This window comes from Varanus komodoensis, unplaced genomic scaffold, assembly GCF_004798865.1.
Source record: "Varanus komodoensis strain SLA01 unplaced genomic scaffold, ASM479886v1 scaffold10, whole genome shotgun sequence".
Classification (NCBI taxonomy): Eukaryota; Metazoa; Chordata; class Lepidosauria; order Squamata; family Varanidae; genus Varanus; species Varanus komodoensis.
In genome coordinates, this window is record NW_025335269.1 from 34,933,978 (window position 1) to 34,940,380 (window position 6,403).

A 6,403-nucleotide genomic window follows, 5' to 3' on the forward strand; every position below is an offset into this window, starting at 1 on the left:
GAACTGAGCTGTTATGGATGAAAGGGCTTTTGAGATCCTCATGCTAAAGCACTTGTGCGTAAAAGGGGCCGCAGAGATAGAAGGCATGAATATGCAAATAGCAATATATTCTGCTTGAACTGGGTCTTTCCATAGACCTTTCTCTGGAAAAAGAAAACCCATCTCTCCCACATGATGCTTTGACCACATAGTTAGACACTTAATTACCTGTTTACTAGTTAACAGCCTAGCCTGTTATCACTTCAATAAATGGTTGATTGCATTAACATCACATTCAAGAGAATTATTGCCATCCTGAATAATTATTTCATTTATTGCACATCTTAAATGACCCATTTAAAAATTATAAATCACAAAAGTGCATCGTCCTCCCCCTCCTTTCCTCTCCTCCCCTCTTCCTGCAAAGAACCAAGTAAATTGCCGAAGCAACATTCTGGTTTGGCATATGAGGAGCCCTGATTAATAGCCTCTTCCAGCAGGTCAGAAGAGGAAAGAAACCAGGAGCAGCAGAACTAGAATCTCTTTGCCACTCTTCACTTCAATTAAAATAAAGATTTTCTCTTTTTTAGGGTTCAGGCAGAAGATTTGAGCATTAGCATTAGGGCTCACTTGAAGGAGATTCCCTTTTTTCCAACCTGAGATCTCATAGAAAAAACAAATAAACAAAACAAAACAAGAAAATGTGCCTTCCTGTGAAAACCATGCACATCATATAATTTTACAGCCATCTATTTTGAACTTGCAAAATTTAAATGACAAGAAGAGAGGGCATGGAATTCTGCAGATATAATAGGTTGTTTTAATGGATTTAAAGATGAAGATGGGAATTAAAACAAAACCAGAAAACTTCACCCTGCCTGTAGGCATCTTTTCCTTCTTTGTAAGAACCAAATAAGGAGACGTGGAAATTCTTGAATGGATCTGAGTGACCCGCTGTGAGGTTTCTAAACGAAGATTTTCACATAGCTCTGCCTTCAGACATCTTTGTCTGCACAGCAGTCTTCTGCAAGAGCACAGCTGCTCTGTACAAAGCTCCCTTCTGCACATGGATTCCCCACCCCTGAATCTTATTCTGTCTGGGCAAAATCCAACACCATGAGAGCAAAGCCCTGCTTGTGCAGTGGAACTTGCAGGAACCTCTGCTCAGGCAGTTCCCCCTCTTGCACCACCTCGTGCGAATCCCATATGCACTCCGGGGGGCAGGGGTAAGTCCGTGGAAGAAGATTTTGGCAGCACACGAGGTCCGTTTTGTGGAGGGGCACTGCCTCCTTCCCATTCTGCTGGCGGGAGGAGCTGGTTGAAAGGCACAGTCTGCCCAGGCAGGACAATCCACACACCACATCTTCGTTTTTCCTCTCTATAAATCATATCAGTAAAAGCATGGCGTTTTAGTAGCACAGAAGCAGAATTGGGTGTAGGACTAAATTGCAAAGCACATGGTAGTCTCCTCTATGGATAGATTGTGAAATGAAGACATGAGAAGAGGATCAGACCAAAGGACGCTCTTAATCGGTATCCTGTTTCTCACAATGGGCTCCCTGATGCCTCCAGGAGGCTCACAAACGGAGCACGAGGGCAATCCTCTTCTCACACCATGCTCTGCAGCTCAGAGGCAGTGGCTCTGATCGTGGACATGGCCTGTAGACCACCATGATCAGTAGCCCTGATGGGCTTTTCTTCTGTGAATTGGTCTAATTCCCTTTTAAAGCCACAGATGTTGGTAGCTATCCCCACTTCCTGTGGAAGCAAACTCCATAGTTTAACTACATGCTCAGTCCAGAAGTACTTCTTTGGGACGTCTCCCACGATTCATCTTTATTGGATATCACTGGGTTCTATTATTGGGAGGGAGGGAAGAAAAGCATTTATCTCTACCTCTCTCCACACTAGTCACTGATCATGTCTCCCTTGCAGGAGAGTTGCTCCAGCCCCCTAAGCAACTGGGCTGCTCTTTTGTGCACCTTTTCCAGCTCCACGGTTTCCCTTGCAAGATGAGGATCCTCCACACACTGCATTCATTGCATGGTGCGGATGTGAACAAGGTGTTTGTCATTTGGCTCTCCTTGTCTCCCCTGGCAGTAGATGAGGCGGCTTCACTAGCTGACTGCAACAAACCAGAAGGAACGCCTACTGCTAGAAAGTGTCCCAGTGTCCTCATTTCCTGCTCTTCAGCCCTCATTTCCTCTACCTTCCCTGTGGCCCTCCTGGTTCAATACACATAAGGGCCAGGCACAATTGCTGTTCCAGATGTGAAACAGAGCAAGCTTTATTGCCGCATCTGAAAAGTGCTAAAGAGTGTATACTTTGGGGGTACGGCATGCTTTCCCTCAGTCATGCAGCATTATGCGCCAACCGGCAAAGAAAGAAATGTAGGAATTAGCTCTGATACCCCCAGGAAAGTTGTGTCCACATCCACTGCAAAGGCTGTCGTGGGATATACAGTTCCCAGGAATACCACTCAGAAGGGGTGGTGCAAGGTTGGTGCGTCTGTGGGTTTGGCCTGAACTAGAAAGCAGTAATCAGACAGGAGAGTGGGGAAAGTAGGAGCCAGAGACAAGGGATCAAAGCTGTGGGTGCTTTGGGAGGACTTCCTCATGTTGGTGGGTTGCTTGTCCCAGGGCCCACAGCAGGAGATTAGGCACATTGTGGGTCCTTGCTGACCTCCTCCCCCTCCCTTCCCCCTCAGTCCTCCTGGGGTGATCCCAGGGAATGCCTTTCCCTACAACCCCCTCCCTGCCATTCCAGAAAGCCTGAAAGGGTTCCCAGCAGTAGGGAGGAACAGGGGAGCACGGACTGCTTCAGCCAGCTGGCAGGAGCCACGGGGCAGCCAGTCAGCAGAGTGGGCCTCTAGAGCACTGGCACAAACCCTTTTGGGCTTGCTGGGTGGCTTGGAGCAGGCCAGCAGTTGGAGAAGTTTCTGAGGACTGCTGCCAAGAAGCCACCAAGGCATTTTGGGGATGGCTTGCAGGGTCACTGGCTCATCAGCAACTTGGCAAAAACAGCAGTGAAACTGGCACAGACCAGATGTAGACTGATGTTTGTCCCTAGCTGCACCTGCTGAAATTCCCTCTTCTGCACATCTGTTCTAAGAGAAGGAGATCTGTCCTCTTCTGCTTCTCATCACCCAACATCTGAATCATGTGCTTTTCTTTCATCTCTAATGTTTTGTCATTGTCAAGCTTTCCTCAAGCATAATTTCTCCAAATCAAGCAAGAAACCAAATTTACAATCATATCTGTGTTGGTGTTCTCATGACTTTAGAATTCTATACCTGGCAATGAAGCCATTGTTCACCCAGGTGATTGTCTTCCAGGGTCTGGTCTGGTCTGGTCTGGTCTCTCCTATCCTCTCCCACACATACACACCCTCTCTCCCCCCTAGAGGAGATTAGAGCTAAGAAGGAGCAAGGAACTAGATTTAAGAAGATGAAACTCTCACCTGCCCCTCTGCTCTCTCAGGTGAGCTTGGAAGACAACCTGTGACTGTGGTCAGACAACATGACAATCTACATTCTGATGGGAATATACCAGAGATCATGTTTGGTTCAAGTTTAGCTTTATTGCACTCTCTGGAGGAAAAGCTCACGGTAGGCCAATTGCACAGGAGAATAAGCACACAGAACATCCAGAGAGCAGAAGCAGACGAATTGGGGCTACAGAAGAAGTCCCAAAGGAATGTTTTCCTACATGGATTTTTCTCTATGGCTTCATATTGGTTTTGTTCCAAAGAAACACTACCATTAAATGCGCAGTCAAGGTCAAAACATACATTATTTCAAATCTGTCTCTATCAGCCGCATCTTTTTTTTTCATGGTCTGACCCATAATGGGACCTTAGTGTAAGGGGTGGGGTGGGTGTTAAAGCTAGGTTTATACTTTTGCATATGATCTGGAATTAACAAAACTGTGGGGGTAAAGATGTAGCTTTTAGACATGCCTGCACAGTCATTTTAGGCCAGTGCTTTACCATCTGCACTGGTTGCCAGACCAATCTCTGGACTCAATTCAGTTCAGACTTCAAAAGCTCTAAACAGTTTGGGACCAGCTTACTTGAAGGCCTGGCTGGTTTCTAAGAACATCCTCAGTGGTCCTTCTGCAGAAGCCCCTGCCAAGGGTGTGTAGCTACTAAGAGGAAGACCTTTTCTGTTGTATTATCCCAGCTATGGAATAAACTTCCAGAAAGGCTCACCTGGTAATCCATGGTACTCTTTCAAGCACCAGGTGAAGAACTATTTTCCCAGGAATGTTCCCAAGAATTTTTTGTTTCCTTATCTTTTAAATCCTATTTTTAAACATTTGAGTTTTATCATGTATTTTATTCCTAAATTGTTGTGAACTGCCCAGAGAGTGTTGGCTTAGGGGAGATACAGAAATGTAAGGAAAAACTAACTGATCAACCAACCCAATAAATAAATACAGATCTAATGTAATGTTTGTTTTGGCCACACTAACCAGGACAAAATAAAAGCTTAGCTGCCCAGCAAGCAAAGGTCCCGAAGTACTGCAGATCTGTAAGACTGCACCAGATTATTACATGATTTACATGCAGTATACTCTGTATATGTTTCGTGACCAACCATTGTTAGTCACAATGTGGTGGTTCTGCTTATTGGAACCAGCAGTTTGCCAAACATTCCTCATTTTTGGAGGCACTTGACAGAGCATCCACAATTGCCTGAACTCTGTGTAATTTCGTTCCTAAGCTTTTCCTTTATACCTTCCCAGATTCTTATACGTGTTTTCCATTAGAAATATAGGAAGCTGCCTGCCTCAGTCCATCTAGCTCAGTATTCTCCGCACTCACTGGCAGGGTCTCTCTAGGGCTTCAGACATGCATGCTTCCAACCTTACCAGAAGAAGCTGCAGATCAGGTGCTCTGCCACTGAGCTGAAGTGCGCATTGCCCAAAGCCAATTCTTCCCCTTTAAGCAACCATTCAGGGTCACATTTTAAGGTATTTTATTATTATTACATTATCATTACCATCATCATCAACATTATTATGCATTGCATTTACCTATTATATATTACATTGCATTTATATCCCACCTTTTTACCACCTGGGAGAAACTCAAGGTGGCTTACATGGTCCTCTTTCACACCATTCCAACAATCGTGTGAGGTAGGTTAGTCTGAGAGTGTGTGACTGGCCCACAGTCACCCAATGAGCTTCGTGGCTGAGTGGGGGCTAGAACCCGGGTCTCCCAAGTCCCCAGTCCAGCACTCTTACCACAACACTGCACTGGCTCCATATTCATGGAGGATACAGCTCTCAACGGTTACCAGTCCTGGTGGTTATATGCTACCTCCAGTACAGTGGACACCAGTGTATGCCAGTTGCTGGGGAACATGAGCAGGAGGGTGCTGTTGCACTCATGTCCAGCTTGTAGGTTTCCCATGGGCAGCTGTTTGGCCGCGGTAGAACAGAATGTGGGATGAGATGCACTGGAGTTAGCAGTGGGGTGGTGTAGCCTCGCCAGGTTTCAGTGTGACTTTTGAGAGCTGTCCATGGTCCTGAACACTTGCTCACCCTGTTTTTAGCACTATGGATGTCTCCTTCAAAGTTCCGTCTACAAACTGAAGTGGATACGGTCTGACACTGAAGCCACTGACTATCACTGATGACACAGACCCAGGGTCTGATCCAGCATGACTCTTCTTAGGGTCCCTTCCCCTTTAATGCCCAGGCAAAAGAAGCCAAGCCGGAAGTAACATGCATCCCTTTAGCCCAATTTGCCCTGATCCCACCAACCTCCTTTGGTGGCATACCAGAAATGGAAAATGTTCTGCATGTGGACAGCCTCCACAACTAAAAGATGTTCTCCTCTTCAAATGTTTAACTTGCATTTGATGAGGCCAATCAGAATGGGGATGCGAGAACAAATCTAGCTTGCTCATTCTAAGTTTTAGTAGGGCTCTTGGGACAGCAGGATGCGGTGTTTGTGCAAAGCCATCTAATTTCAGCAAAACTAAGGACAGAACCCTAAACAATGGAAGATCCAAGCATCTAAAGATACGCCTCTCTCTGCTCCAGTCTGCCATATTTCTAGATCTGTGGGTGAGGATGCCTCTTGGATGCATGTAATGGAGGGGCAGAGAGCATCCATGCAGCTGCACTTTCAGGTAGGGCCTTCTCTGTTGTGGCACCTCAACCTTAGAGGCAAATTTGTGCCAACCAGAACAACTGGACACCAAGCTAAGCTTCATTTCTTTACCAGGCCATTTACAGTGAGTGGTTAGTCACTAATGCATTTAATATGACTGGATCTCCTGAATATTTGTTTTATCTGATAATTATGCATTAATTGTATTAGATACTTGCCTCTTGTATTATATTGTTGGTTGTTTTTAATATTGTTATTCCCCCTAGGATTTTTTTAAAATGAAGGTTAGGATATAATTAGA